The sequence below is a fragment of the Juglans microcarpa x Juglans regia genome, chromosome 4S (assembly GCF_004785595.1).
Source record: "Juglans microcarpa x Juglans regia isolate MS1-56 chromosome 4S, Jm3101_v1.0, whole genome shotgun sequence".
NCBI lineage: Eukaryota > Viridiplantae > Streptophyta > Magnoliopsida > Fagales > Juglandaceae > Juglans > Juglans microcarpa x Juglans regia.
Genome location: NC_054601.1, coordinates 17,590,556 through 17,606,863, shown reverse-complemented (window position 1 = coordinate 17,606,863; position 16,308 = coordinate 17,590,556). Strand labels below are relative to the sequence as shown.

General features: G+C 34.9%; 1 protein-coding gene and 1 pseudogene across 1 annotated transcript in view; one reads left to right on the top strand and one right to left on the bottom strand.

Moving 5' to 3' along the window:
* Positions 1 to 9,022, bottom strand: part of LOC121262086 — a 104,415-nt pseudogene extending 95,393 nt beyond the window's left edge.
* LOC121262543 (probable U3 small nucleolar RNA-associated protein 11) overlaps positions 1 to 16,308 on the top strand; it is a 66,117-nt gene that overhangs the window by 7,526 nt on the left and 42,283 nt on the right. The gene's annotated exons all lie outside the window — the stretch shown is intronic.

Below are 16,308 nucleotides of genomic sequence, written 5' to 3'. Positions count from 1 at the left end.
TAACATTTTGATAATCTTTTCACCAACAGTGACATATTTTGTCTTCTCTTTAACGTTAACTTTTTTTGTCTTCTTTACAACGGTAAATAAGATTTAACACAACACATAAGCAATGACACAACACATAGCATTGAAACAGCAAATAAGCATTGATACAACATAAGGGCATTGAAACATAACACAACATTAAAATAGAACATAGCAATGGGTTTACATAGACCAACCCAAAGCATTGATGAAACATAGCACATCATTGAAACAAACCATAGCAATAGGTATGCATAAACCAACCCAAAGCATTGAAACACAACACATAGTATTGAAGCACAACACATTGCATTGAAACAACACATAAGAGCATTCGCAGCCCATTCTGTATTGACACGACACATAGCATTGAAATAACAAATAAACATTGACACAACACATAAGATTGAAACATCAAATAAGCATTGACAGAGCAAAAGGGCATTGAAATAGAACATAGCAATGAGTCTGCATAGACCAACCCAAAGCATTGACACAGCACATGGCATTGAAACATAACACATCATTGAAACAAACCATAACAATGGGTCTGCACAGACCAACCCAAAGCATTAACACAACACATCGCATTGAAACACTGCACATAACATTGAAACAGCACATTGCATTGAAACAACACATAAGCAATGACATAGCACATAACATTGAAACAACAAATAAGCAATGACACGACACATAGCATTAAAACAACAAATAAGCATTGACACAGCACAAGGGCATTGAAACATAACAGAATATTGAAACAAAACATAGCAATCGGTCTGCATAGACCAACCCAACGCATTGACACAACACATGGCAGTGAAACATAACACATCATTGAAACAGACCATAGCATGGGTCTGCACTAATCAACTCAAAGCATTGACACAACACATAGCATTGAAACACACACAAAGCATGCAAACAGAACATAGCAATGAGTCTGCACAGACCAACCCGTGGGTGTACAAACTAGTCTTGGCATCAATCGAAACATCACATAGCAATCAAACCAAACAGAACATGAATAATCTTAGTGGATATAGCAGTAATACCCATTTCTAACAAGAAAAATGCACAAATCGAAATCACAGGTGAAACCCGAGAGAAATCTAGGGTTTTTTTTCAAAACCCTAGATCTCAAAATCCAGCCCTGGAGGAACTGTATAGGGGGTCAAATGGGGTAGAGAACCTTGGTGCAAACAACCATAGAGGATCCCAGATGGAGAAGAGTTCTCCATGGAGAAAGCTGAACAGTCGTGACTACACAGTGGGCATGGAGAACCCATGAAATGGAGGAAATCGAATGTGAGGAAAGGGATTGGACTTATAGTGATAAGAGGATGGAGATGAGGCCGTTGATGGTGGCCGCGGTACGAAGGAAGGGCCAAAACGACGAACGCAGCCAACAGTCGAATGAGGGGGACGCGGGAAAGAACCTAGAAACCAACCAACGAGAATGGTTTGGGAATGAACAGTTGATCCCCATATTTGGGGATCAATTGTAGCATCCCCATCCATTCACCACAAAATGGGGAATGGGATGGGGATGGGTTTGAGGCATAATCTCCAAAAATTTTTCCAAAATTTGGGGATTTAGAGAATGGATTGCGGGTGCTCTAAACAACGTCAAAACTCCAATTGAAAGAGGGAAAATCGCATTTAGGTAGACTAAACAATGTATTATTCCCATGAGACACTGGTGTCGATTTGTAATTTATATTTAGGAAAATGCTAGTCCTCCTACTTGCGGCTTTTGCTGGAATTTTTTTTAATTTTTTTATTTAATGATTAAAGAAGTGATTTTTAATGATATTGTGATTTTTTTAATATTTAAAAGTGTTAAAAAAGTACATATGAAAAAAAAAAAGATAAAATGTACTAGCGGGAGCCCCCATAAGCTTTCAACCTACATCTACCCTTACATTTAACTGCCTGGTGGAGCATTCGCATAATTTTTTAGCTAAAATTTAGCCACAAAAGCCAACTTGACTATTATATATAATCTATTTTCTATTAAATAGAGGTAAAGTGGCAATTGTATCATTTGGATTCTTGTCGAATTATTTGAGTTTGGGTCTTGAAAGTGTAAATCTTAAACAAACTTGAATAGCTGGCCCGTTTGTTTTTGGAGATGAGATGAGATGAGTTGGGATTAAAGTTAAAAAGTTGAATAAAATATTGTTAGAATATATTTTTTAATATTATTTTTGTTTTGAGATTTGAAAAAGTTAAATTGTTTATTTTATTTTGTATTAGAAGTTGGAAAAGTTGTAATAATTAGATGAAATGAAATGAGATATTTTCTGAAAACAAACGAGGCCTAAATATTCATACACGTACATTTATTTTTCAATAAATCTATTTAAAAACACAATTATCGTATGATTTAAATTATGGGTGAGGCTACTATGCCGCCCAGACTTTATTGCTGGGCGTATCGCCCAGGTATTTTTTTTTCTTTTTTCTTTTCACATTTATTTAATAAATTTAAATATTTTTAAAAAATAAAAAATATACCAATACACTTAAAATCACTTCCTTAATCAATAAGTAAATAATAATAATAATAATAATAATAATTTGACCAGTGGTCAAATAGGGCGGTCAAACAAAGTGGGCAAAGTAGTGTTTTGGCTTCTTAGCTGTGAATTGTAGTTGATTTGTAAGCTTATGTTACATGAATGAGACAAACAAATACACTAAGGAAGGGCTTTTGCTTATGAAGACCCAAGATATGAGATATATTCTTCAGAAATTGCAGGGTGAGAAAAAGGTAGATGAGTACTTTTACTGTAAAGCTTATAGTTTTTATATTACATTTGTTTTTAAGTAGGTTTTAATTACGGATTTTCATTGTCCAATGAAGAAACTTGAAAAGCTTACTATCATTCTGCACTCTCTTGATAGTCAGCCATCTAATAGACATTTACTATGCTGAAGACAGGTTTGAGTTTCCTAAATTATAATTATTATTTATAATGCCTTCATATCCCTTATTTGCATATTTGACCAAGTGAGGTATTATTGGAAGCATTGAATTTTATTTTCTCTTTTTCTAAAATAACAGCAGCATTTGTCTTAGTTTTCTTTGCGTCATCTCTCCGCTTTTCTTATACATGTAACCCTCCCTTGAATTATCTATTCGCCCACTTCTGTTGTCATTAAAGTCATTTCTAACCCTCCCCCCTTATCAAAATTATTTGTGGTGTCAACATTATTTTCAAGTCCTGCCTCTTTATTTTGAAGTTGAAATAAAGTATTTAGATCTATTTATCTATTTCCTATCCTTGCAGGGAGGAGGCTAAAGAAATACAATCACGTTTAAAGAAAATGGGGAAAATGCCTACTTCAGATGATGTTTTCGATGATAAAAAAAATAAACGTGATTGTATTTCTTTAGCCTTCTCCCTGAAAGGATAAGAAATAGATAAATAGATCTAAATACTTCATTTCAACGTTTTCTCTATCCTTTCCCAAAACCCAATAAATACTTAACTCAAACTATCTCACTACTATTCACAAATCTTCTTACTACTATTCACAAAATTCTCATCTCATCTCATTCCCCAAGTATCCCCTAATAAGCTTCTCCAAGTTATCGACTTTACGCATACAATTTGGAATTGCATCCATAGAAAGAATGCCATTTTAGATGGCAACCCTACTCACCATAAACAACTACAAGGGAACCTCTCTCTTGCAACAAATAAGTCAGATACAAACCATTAATCTCAAACCAACAAGCCCCACTCGGCTTCCAACTCAACACGAGACACAGTAAAATTTAATCATAGGGATTTTTTATATGATCCCAAGGTAGATAACATTTGTGAGTTTCCCTTATAGCCATTATAAGAAAAGAGAAAACTAAGAAAACACAAATGCCGTTGTTTTTAGAAAAATAAAATAATATCTCATGCTTCCAATAAAACTTCACTTTGTCAAATATGCAAATAAGGGATATGAAGGCATTACAAATAATAATTATAATTTAAGAAGCTCAAACCTGTCTTCAGCATAGTAAACATGTCTATTAGATGGCTGACTATTAAGAGAGTGCAGAACAGTAGTAAGTTTTTCAATTTTCTTCATTGGACAATGAAAGTCCATAATTTAAACCTATTTGAAAACAAATGTAATCTAAAAACCATAAGCTTTACAGTAAAAGTACTCATCTACCTTTTTCTGACTTTGTAATTTCTGAAGAATATATCCCATATCTTGGGTCTTCATAAGCATAAGCTCTTCCATATTATATTTGTTTATCTCATTTCTGTAACAGAAGCTTACAAATCAACTACAATTCATAGCTAAGAAGCCAAAGCATCAGAATTCATTCATATGTTACTCTAATTTGTGGATTCCATCAACAGTTTTTGCTTTCATCTTCTGGAAATCAAACTCATATGGGTTTCTGAAAGCAGCTTTCTCCCTAAGTTTCTGTCGAGCAAATATGTTCAGAATAAAAACTCGTTAACATATATATATATATATATATATATATATATATATAAGCAATGCTACACAACCTCCCCAACCTCCACACACCACATGTTTTTAAATTTTAATATTTTTTAAAATTTTTTTAAAATTTTTTTTGAGTTTATTCTTTTTAAAATAATTTAATTTTTTTATTCATTATTCATATATTAAATATTTAATAAAAGAAAAAAATAATAAAAATTAAAAAATATGTGGTGTGTGGAGGTTGTGTGAATCGTAGGATGTTGAGTAGATTTTTTCTATATATATGTATATAAAAAATCTACACAATCTCCTACTATTCACACAACCTCTACACACCACACTTTTTTAAATTTTTATTATTTTTTTCTTTTATCAAATATTTAATATATGAATAATGAATAGAAAAATTAAATTAGTTTAAAAAGAATAAACTCAAAAACAAATTTTAAAAAAAAAATTTTTAAAAAATATGGTGTGTGGAGGATGGGAGGTTGTGTAGCATTCCTCATATATATATATATATATATATATATATATTTACACATTTAGCCAATCTACCAGCTAAACATCAAGAAAACAGCATGGAGAACTTTGAAACTTTGCCTATGAAGTCCGCTCCTTTTTGTGAAAAACTTGTGCCCGCTCAACATAATCCTTGTGCTTTTCAAGAAGACCAAATTTTCTCCTTGAATGCCTAAAAAATAGAACAGGGATAGTCAACAATTATTGGAAACAATTAAGTGTTTTATTAGTTAAATAAAAATAACTATATATCAAGGAAAACATATTTTGCAGCCGTAAGCTTTGAAAAAAAATTCACCCTAAACTATCAAGACTTATGGTCCATAGTAAGGGATAAAATACCAAGAACAGCAAGGAAATGCCAAGAACAGCAAGGAAATGCCACACACCCAGAATGGAATCAATCTAATGCAAAAAAACAGAGAAAAGAGATGGAAAAGAAATCCAAGAACCACTTGTATTAATTAGTCTTTGTTTCAGTTAACACCCCTACCAAAACCCAGGGCCTCGGAGCTTAAATTCTTAAGGTCGTATGTTTTGCTTGAATCGGTGCAATTAGATGAAATAATTTATGATTTGATTATTAATTAAGATATGAATTGTAGAATTGTAAAATATGATAAAAATAAATTAGGTAAAAAACTAATAAAAATATTAAATTAATAATATTTTATTATTATTTTGACTAATAGATGGATAATCTAATGTGAGAATTAGTTTTGAGTGGAATAACCAAATGCAAATTCATGTCATATTATGCAAATTTTACATTTGCATTTGCATAATCCAATGTTAATGCTTTTACTACTGATTCTTGGAGAGTGATTGATACATCCCTCAACATATTAAGTGGTGAACAAAATGGTGCACTTCATTAAGAATAACGAGATTAACGGCTTGAAAGATTAAACGGTGCGTTGAAGGCATTAGTGATACAGTGTTTTTGGCCGTTAGGAGAACAAGAGTCGAAGGATGTTGTTCTGCCAATACATTGTAGTTTTTGCATTCTTTGTACAGGAAACTAGTATAATAGCCTAGAGAGAACTCTGATCAGTTTCATCTCTGAAGTATTGAAGTTGATTGTATGGGAGGTTGAAGGTTACTCGAAAAACTTGTATACGTTTGGGTAGTGAGAATACTTGAGAAGTGTTGAAAATGTTTGTGAATAGTTATGAGTAGAGATTGGAGTGAGTTTGTAGGTCCCATTGAGCGTATTTTGAGTTGTTTGGATGTGTGAAGTATGTTGAGTTGTTAACTTTTGGATAGGTAATTGAAAAAGGTGTGGATCCCATAAATATTATAGTGATTTTATTTTTAGTAATAAATATTATAGTGATTTTATAATATTAATAAATATTGTAGTGATTTTATTTTATTTTTATATATAATAATGATAAATATTATAATGATTTTATTTTTAATTTATATATAATAGTGATAAATATTATAGTGATTTTATTTTTTATTTATATATTATAGTGATTTTATTTTTTATTTATATTTAATAGTGATAAATATTATAGTGATTTCATTTTTTATTTATATTTAATAGTGATTTTATTTTTTATTTATATTTAATAGTGATAAATATTATAGTGATTTTTGGAAAGATTTTGATATGAAGATGGTTCATTGCATTTGACATGTGAAGTATTTCCAATAGTACGAGAATACTTAGAAAGTGTTGAGGTATGTTGACTACCCAAACGTAGCTGCCTCTGCAACATGTTTCTCCACATCAGTAGAGAAGAAGAGGTTCTTTCCTCTACATTGCTTCAGTAGATTTTAGTTTAAATTAGAAATATATGATATAATTGAAAGTGAAATTGAGTAATACTGAGAGAGAGGGAGCAATTTTTCTGACCCCAATGTGGAGACCACCATAAAAGTTACAGATCTAGAGTTTTCAAGTAGAAGCACATGAATAGGTAATATGTAAATGAATTGCAAGTGGTTGTCTCATCTAACACAGCTCAAAAATGACATAAAGGAAGTTCAAATATCATATTCACACCAAAAACATGACAAACAGGAACAGATCTGCCCATAAACAAACCCATACGCCCACCATAACAAAAATCTAAAATTTCCACCGCAACCAAGACAAAAGAAACATAGTATTACAAATCTCTCAAAGTAGAAATCCAAATCAAGCACAATCGACGATAATTAACCAAAAATATGTAAATTGGAATGCCTAAATATTCACAAAATTTATAACATTCTCGTACAAACCAGACATATTGCTAAAAGGGTCTACTAATCATTGAACCAACAGAATCATCAAATACACTTGAAGCTACAAGAACACTTGATAATCACATGGGTTCTTGCTTATCATTTCAACAATAACACATTATAAGTAAATACAATATTTGTTCCTAATGTCTCCAGGTATATGCATTTGGTGCATTACCAGTTTAAAACCATTCGTCCCAAGAATAACTACATAAACACTGTTGAGAAATATGTTACCATGCAATGTTTGTATTCCATCAAGTTATGCAATATCTGCTGTAAATCTTCTATCCAATTCAAAATCCATGAAACAAAAAATCTAATACAAAAATATAACAATTTCTTACTACCCTAGCATTAGACCTCTCTGCAGTGAGAAAAGAAGAAAGAATGGTAAGGGGGAAAAAACTACAGCCGCATAGGACTCTTCTAATTGCATGGAATAAACACACATCGGGAATCTAGATTTCCAAAATTCTAGGGTAACTACAGGTTGAGCTTCTTAACAATTTAGTAAGCTACGATAAAATAAAGGTCATCCGAGGGTGGGAGATTATGGGACTTTTAGAACTATATTGTGCAGTTTCCTAGAAACCCAGAGAATCCAGAAAACACAAAGCAAATGGATCAGCAAAGATCATCAGATCCGAGCAATATCAGATTCATCACCCAAAGAAGAAATCCATAACAACACTGCGACTAGAGCACAAATAGATATAAAAACAACATGTTCAACATTCTGATTGTTAGCATCATCAAAATGTATGATTTTGGGAGAAACATTAGGGGAAATACTGTCTGTAAAGAGGGGGATTGTTTCTTAGATTCTTCCAAAGCACGAAGAAAAAAGGTAAAAAATATTCTTGGGAAATCATCATCATTTCTTGTAACGAGCTACCTTGTCGTCGTTGGGTAAGAATCTCATGATTCGACCTGCCGAATTCTAGTACACGTACATGTTAGGTGCGGCGCAAAAGGAGGAAGATGGTTTGAACTCACTCAGGACTGTTCATCTGGATATTCGGGTATACCCGGCCTGGAACCCGGGTTTCAAACCGGAGCTGGTTTTCGGCCCAGGTGTATGCAGGTTAGGACCTGGTCCGGAACCAAGGTGAATTCGGGTTTCGGCCTGTACCCTTTTTTTTTTTTTTTTTAACAAAAACCCATATCATTCAATTTCTTTCAAGATGCATTTTTTTTTATTATTCTAAGAGCCTATATTCTATTGTATAATTTTCAAGGAAAAATGTTCATATTCTTTTATATATAAAACTAATTTCCTTTATATCTAAATGCATCTAAACAAACATAATGCAATCACTACATATTTCATTATTTAGTATTTATACATTACATTACAAAACACAAATTACAATATATAAAATTACATATCAAAAGTGGATTACATAGAGCCCACCAATACATAATAGAGCGGTGCTACTCTGCCCCCTGAGTAGCATCATTCGTTTCTACCGCTTGTTGCTATTTAGTTTTTATTTTTTCATTTTTATTTTTATAATTTTTTAATATATTTAAATTTTTAAAAAATAAAAAAATATACCAATACACTTAAAATTACTTCCTTAATCACTAAGTAAAAAAAAATAAAAAAAATAAAAAAATTTGCAGCGGTACACTAGTGCGGTACATTTTGGGCGGCATACAAGCTTTTCCCTACATAATATATCTGCTTCATGCAATCAATGCATTCCTCCACAATTGAGTTTAGTTTCTGATGAATTTCCTGTCTCAGAATAGCCATTATTGGTCTAAGCTTATCAACAAGATGTATTCAACAGAAAGGTGACAACTGCAACTCTGTGGCATTAGTTGAATCTGGGACTACATGACCATTCCTTCATTAAAGAAATAATTAAAACATCTACACAAAGGAAAGGGAAGTGGGAAACCAACCACAAGTAAATAATTAGAACATGCTTAAAGAGACCAGAGAAAGAGGGAGACAGAAACTCGCAACATTTTGCTGACATTGTTAGTGCCAAAAACCTTGTGAACAATGGCAAACTTGTGAGGGTCATCAAAAGGGACAATGCGGACTCCATTTGGGTCTTACACTTGTACAGTTACATGTGTCCATTAAACAACAAACATCATACTTGATAACCAGAAAATATATCCATTACACAACAAACGGACATAATGGCATAAAAGAGTTCAGAAAATACCGAGTCCCCTGCATCCAGCTTCTTGTGGTTCACGAATGTGCTCCACCCAATTGTCAACAGAGCATAATGGAATAAAAGAGTTCAGATAGCAAAATAACAAAAAAAACCCATGTTTACACCCATGTTTAACAGCATATACTTTATACCCATGTTTAACAAAATAACAAAAAAAAAAAAAAAAAACCCAGATCTATCAAAAATTCTTCCATCCAAACATTTTCATCAAAATTGACCCAAATCAACAAAGTAATAAAACGAAAAAATCCTAAAAAAACTGCTGAAGAGAAAGCAAGCCAAGACCAATACTACTTGTTGCTCTGAGGGTGAGTTTTTTTTCCCCTTTTCATTTTCTGTACCACACTCCATTATGGGTCGTCATTCATTTTCTACACAAATGTTACAGAGAAATATTGCCTTGGTTCTTTGTTTTCTACACAAATGTTACCCAAATCACAGAGAACAAACCTTGGGGTCAAGAGGATGACGGCGAGTCAGTGACGATGACGAGGTCACGAGGATGACGGGGTTTCTTCGATCGGTACTAAGGGAGGGAGGCTAGGGTTTCTTCGATCGGCACTGAGAGAAGACCTTTGATTCACTCTCTTCAATAAGTGACGGAGCTTTGCTCGGTAGAGACACTACGGTTTCATCGTGAGTGAGAGAGAGAGAGAGAGAGAGAGAGAGAGGGGATGGAGATGGATGTGAGATAGAGAGAGAGATGGATGGGAGTCTGGGAGAGTCAGAGATGAAGGCTAAAGCGGATAGGCACTAGGGTTACGTCTCTTTGAATTTATATAAACCCAGGGCAGTACCGGGTGTTTATTATGGAACCCGGGTTCAGACCGGATGAAATCGGTTATTAGAATGCAGGTTTCGGGCCGGATCAGATCTGGGCCGAAAACCGTAATCGAAACCCAAGGATCGGGCCGGAAAAAAAATCTGGCCCGGATGAACAGTCTTAGTCTTAAGCCTTTTTAGGTTTCTTAGGAGTTTATATATGTTTGGTCATTATTTAATTTCTTATGGGTATTTATGTAAATTCACGCATGAGTCATGTGCTGGGTCAATTATTAAAACATGTTTGGGTAGTGAGAAGTATTGAAAAGTGTTGAGAAGAATTATGAATAGTAATAATAAATTAATGAAAAATTAATAATAGAATATTGAATAGTAGTGAAAAGTAATAAATAGTAATAAAAAGTAGGTGAAAAATAATAATAAAATAATGAATAGTAGTGGAGTAGTATGAGAATATTTGAGGTATTCTTAGTACCTAAACCTAAGTCTGAAATCTGTTCAGTTAAGAGGCCATGTTGGGCCACGTTTAGATAGTGCGTTAGTTAGTTATTATTTCAATTGTAGAGTCCATGTTACAAATAGCAGTCCTTGTTTACAAGTTGAATTAATGAAAGTCTTGATTTCATCCAAATGAGTGTGTGGAGGTTAGAACCAGAGTTCTTATGTTTTTACATTCATCACTTTTGGGTTACACTTAACAATGGTCTCAGAGCCGCGTTCTTGAGACATAGCGGAGGGGACTAGGCATGCCCAGCTCGTGGGGCAATCGCAGTATTAAAGGGAGAGAATACGCACCTACGAGAAGAACATGAGAGACAAAAAGGGATGTTAGAAGCAGTGTTAAAGCAGCTAAACAATTTGGCTTCCACATATGAGGAACTAGCCGTGATGCACAGCTCAGGTGAAGGATCTTCTAATCAGAACCCAAAGGTTAGTAACAATCCTTTTTTTGAGGGAAATGGGAGTATACAAGCTAGATCTCTTAGATTGGAATTCCCCAAGTTTGATGGGGCTAATCCAGCTGAACAGATTTTAAAGGCAAACCAATTTTTCTCCTATTATAACACCCTAGAGGACCAAAGGCTTTAAATAGCCTTCTTTCACATGGAGGGTAAAACCCTCTCATGGTATTCTTGGCTCATGGACTCAAGCCCAATTTCTACTTGGGATAAGTTTGTTACTACATTAAGGGTAAGGTTTGGACCCTCAGCTTATGATTATGGATCCATCTAAATGAATTGCTAGAGAAATCCCATTACCTTCACTGACTTAGGTATCTGAGGCGTTCCCCCCAACTCCCAAGCCTCTTTCCTCTTTGGTTGCTGGTGATCGTGTGTGAGAAGTTGTGAAACACATTCTTAACAGTTGGCGCCGTCTTTGAGATCTATTTGTCCTACAACCAGGGTGTTTTTCACATGTCCATCACTACTTGATCTCAAGCAACCAGAGACCAAGAAGTGACATCGCGAAATATGGAGGGAAGGCTCGCAGAGATGGAAGTAGTAAAGAAACTTACTACCAAGGTGGAGTCACTGCAGAAGAGAATGAAAAAGATGCATCATGGCCTCTGCTGCCTAATTGATAGGTATGAGAAGATGGCCAAGAAGATAGAGACATCTTCCTTGGTTGATCAGCTGCTGACCAGCACCAATCTACAGAGTAGAAATCATGGCGATACCGCTGCCACCAAAATTCAAAGTCTCATCGATAGATATGTACGACAGATCTAAAGACCCAGTTGAGCATTTGGAAACCTTTAAAGCTCACATGACGCTCCATGGGTTCCCCAGAGAGATTGCATGTAGGGCTTTCCCTTTGACTTTGAAGGGAATGACCCGAGGGTGGTTCGGGGCATTGCAACCAAGATCCATAAACAGCTTCGAACAACTGGGTAGGCAATTCTTAACCCAATTTATGGCCAGTCGAAGGTGAAGGAGGCCGGCAGCATACCTATTGACAGTAAAACAAAGGGAAGAGGAGAGCTTGAAAGCGTATTTGCCACGGTTCAATAAGGAGAGAATGATAGCTGACGACTAAGATGAAAATATCATGTTGGCCGCTCTACTAAGTGCATTTGGCCGATGAGTCCTTTTATGGTCGAGTTGGCAAGGAAGACCCCCTCCACTTTACAAGAATTTATGGACAGGACAGACGATTTCGTCAATGCCGAAGATACTCTAATCGCCTTAACTGCTAGATCACAATGAAATGAGGAGCATGTGCCGAAGGGGGGGGGGTCCAAAAAGAGATCAGGAAGGAGGATAGAAGGCGAGGAGAGGCCAACACGAAGAAAAGCGAGACACTCACATAGGGCAACATAGCGGCAATCATGTACACTATTCTAGTGTGTATAATCAAGATAAGGTAAAAGAGACCAGGCGTGGCGATGATATGAATGGAGTGAGAGCCCAAAACGAAGGGGATCACCAAAAAGAGGAAGGAGATCGCAAGAACCGTGAGATTGGCGTCCTAGGCAGGACACAGATCGAATACATCCACCACTGGGAGAGATACGAACGATCATCGTAGAATATGCCGGAGGTGGCCCAACTTCCTCCGAGAGGAAGGCGTATGCTAGGTGGGCAAGGTACGAGAAAGTCTACAACGTAGAAAGACCTAACAAGCAACCTCGAATACAAGTCTCTCCCGATCTCTTTTGACAATGATGATTCACGAGGAGTAGTTTATCTACATGATGACACGTTGGTAGTGACAATGCTGGTGGAAATTATGCCACATGGAGGATATTGATTGATAATGAGAGTTCAGCAGACTTCTTGTTCTGGGATACCTTCACAAGAATGGGAATCAGTGTAGACCAGCTACACCAGCGCCGACTACATTGAAAGGTTTCACTGGGGAAAGTAGTACAACCATAAGGTCTAACATGCTACCCACCCCCCCCCCCCCCCCCCCCCACAATCGTATAGAAGTAAAATTCAAGCCATCGTAGCCTTCCTTACACAAACAAACCACCACCTCGCTGGAAACCACCACAGAAGACGTTGCCGGTAAATCTTCCCTCCACCCACGCGTGCATAGACCCATCTGTAACATATAGATCCTCAAATTAGGATATAAAATAGTTTTAGTCTATTTATTTAATTTTAGTATTGTTATTATTCAACATTTTTTATTTATCGAATACTATTAATATTATTTAAGAGGTAAATGTAAGTAAATTATGAATTTAGATTTTTGCTAAGTTTTTTTTTTCACTAAACGAGTTTCCCTTAAAATGTACTTGTAATTTTTATGTTAAAATCTTAGCGATCGGATAAATTTTATGTATTTATCTAAAGAAAAATTTTTTTGCAAGCGATTTTACGCACCAATATTAAATATAAGGCATTGGTTTAAGAAAACAATGTAAATTGAAAACAAAATTATATATAAGATATTCGTTTAATGAAACAATACAAATTGAAGACAAAAATAATTTTCATGAGATAAAAAATTTTATTTTTTTCTCAAAATGTATTTATTTATTTATTTTTATAATAAAAAAATTATATAAATATTAACACATAATACACCAAACCGCTTCTGCCTAGTAATTTTCCGAAAAACTCTAAACACAGGCACAACCGTGGATTTAGATGCCGCCCAATCTCCTGCTTCGCGCACGAACCGTAAGCCCCCTCCTTCTTCGACGCCGAACCCTAACCCTCACCCACGACAGTCTCAACAGTTCTTCTTGGTCATGGATTCATGGTCGGCGGCTTCTGCTAGCAGACAGTGAGTCCCTCCTCCTTCTTCCTCATGGATTCATTTTCATTTTCGTTCGTTTGTTGGCAAAATGGGGGATGTATTTGTTGTGCCAAACGAATCCAAGGTAACAGGAGCAAATGTTAGGGACGGATTCGTGCTGACTGGTACAATTGGTTTCTATGCTTGCTTCTGGATCACAAGACTCATCTACTCATCAGTGAAGATTGATTAGTTGTTTTCAAAGTGACGATGGAGTGGCCGTTTGGTACTGGCTGAGGAAGCACAGTTTCACTTGGGATGGAAAATAGTATGAATCCTTCTGAACTTACCAGTTGGGTTCAGTTTTGAATTTTAAATCACAGAAATTGTTATTATTGGTAGTTTTCCCTATACAGGTTCTTTGGCAGTTCTAGTTCTCACGCTTCTTCCCAAACCCCACCTCTTTGTGTTTTTTTTTTCTCTCTCAATGTTATTGCTCTGTATTAGACATTTGAGGGTGTTGTTAAGCAATCCCCCGTCCAAAATGCTTATTTTCGAATGAAGAATGAATTATTTTGTGTCAATGTTGCTGGTTGTTTCCTTCTTGTTCTGCCATTCCTTCCCTCTGGATCCTTCACAATATTGTGGTCCGTATTTATACTGGCATCAACACGCTTTTTAGTATGATATAACTGAAAAGTAGTTAGAAGTTTATTCAGTTCAACCTCACAAGCCTCGGGTGTTTTTTTTAATAATATAAGCGCTGACGGCGTGCACCTGTATGTAGCAGTACCGTTTAGTTCCTCTGAAAAAGAAATAAAACAAAGAACCAGTGCTTTCCATAACTACATAGATTCCTTTTAAAACATAGATTCATCTGTTTTACTCTCACCGAATACCACTTGCTTTCGTTTGCCTTCATTTGCTTTATTCCAGCCTTTGGAGTTTTCTAGAAAGAAATTTTGTGTTTCGGAAAGTGGGCGTTGGGTTTAATTCCCGTTGGTCATCCGGCTGAACCCCTGGTAGTTGTAACCCATTACAGTGACGGGGTAAGCTAATTACTATTGTTTAGACTGATTTTTATACACTGGATTTTTGGTTAGTGACAAAAGATTGTAGTCTGATTGTGTGTAATTTTTTTTTTTCTTGGTTTTGTGTTAATTTTTGAGTGATTCTAGTTATTTTTTTATGCCCATATTGTGTTTGACAGAATGTTTACTTCACCAAATAGATATTGTGTTTGTTGATCGAGTAGGGATGATGTGTGAGGATGATGGTTATAGTGTCTGATTGTGTGTAATTTTTTTTTTTTCTTTTATCTTGGTTTTGTGTTGCTTTTTTTGTGTGCACATATTGTGTTTGACATACTTAATATTACTTCACCAAATGGACTTCCGTGCCTTTTAACTCAGAAAACAGAAAAGGTAGATTCTTCATTTGGTTCCATGCCTTTTAACTAAAAAAATCAGATAACCAATTGAATAATATCAATCCTATCTTACTTATAAAAAAAAATAATAATATCAATTCAATCTATTCTTGATAGTCCCAAAGCTCCCCTCTCTCTCTCTACAAAGGAGTTTCTTATAGCTCTTTCGAAGTCTCCCGTGTATAAACATTCATTCATAACAAAGGTGTTTCTTTCTATAACAAAGCATGAACTTGATGGTGCACGTAGAAAAATGAAGGCTTTGAGGCTGGATGGAATACATAAAGAGAAGAAGATTTTCTGAAATTTGATATTTTGCTTTTATAAATGAGATTTTGATTATATACTGTAATGTTGATTGTGGTTAAATATAATTGTGGTCTTTATATACTCATAAAAAAATGTTGATATGTTTATACCTCTCTGTTGTATTCACTTCAATTAATATAAAATTTGCTTTCCAATTTTGCTCACTTTTGAAGGAAGTCCAGTTTCTTTGCTATCTTGCTGTTGTTGCTGGTGATTTAATTCAACATTTTGTCGCTAAGGAATGCTATCAGTAGACGAGCTCACAAAGAAAGATCTCAACCGTGAGTTGACTCACCCTTCGCTGTACATTTCAAATATATAAGCGGAAACTATATTTTTCAAAATGAACTGTAAATATTTATTTTTACAATTTGTACTCCAAACTACCAAAATTTTCAATTTACACCATAAGTCTTGATGGTTTAGGGTGATTGTTTTTCAAAGTTTACGAGTGCAAAATATATTTTCCTTGATATATAGTTATTTTTCATTAACTAAACTTAATTGTTTCCAATAATTGTTGATGATCCTTGTTCTATTTTTTAGGCATTCAAGGAGAAAATTTGGTCTTCTTGAAAAGCGCAAGGATTATGTCGAGCGGGCACAAGTTTTTCACAAAAAGGAGCAGACTTTGCC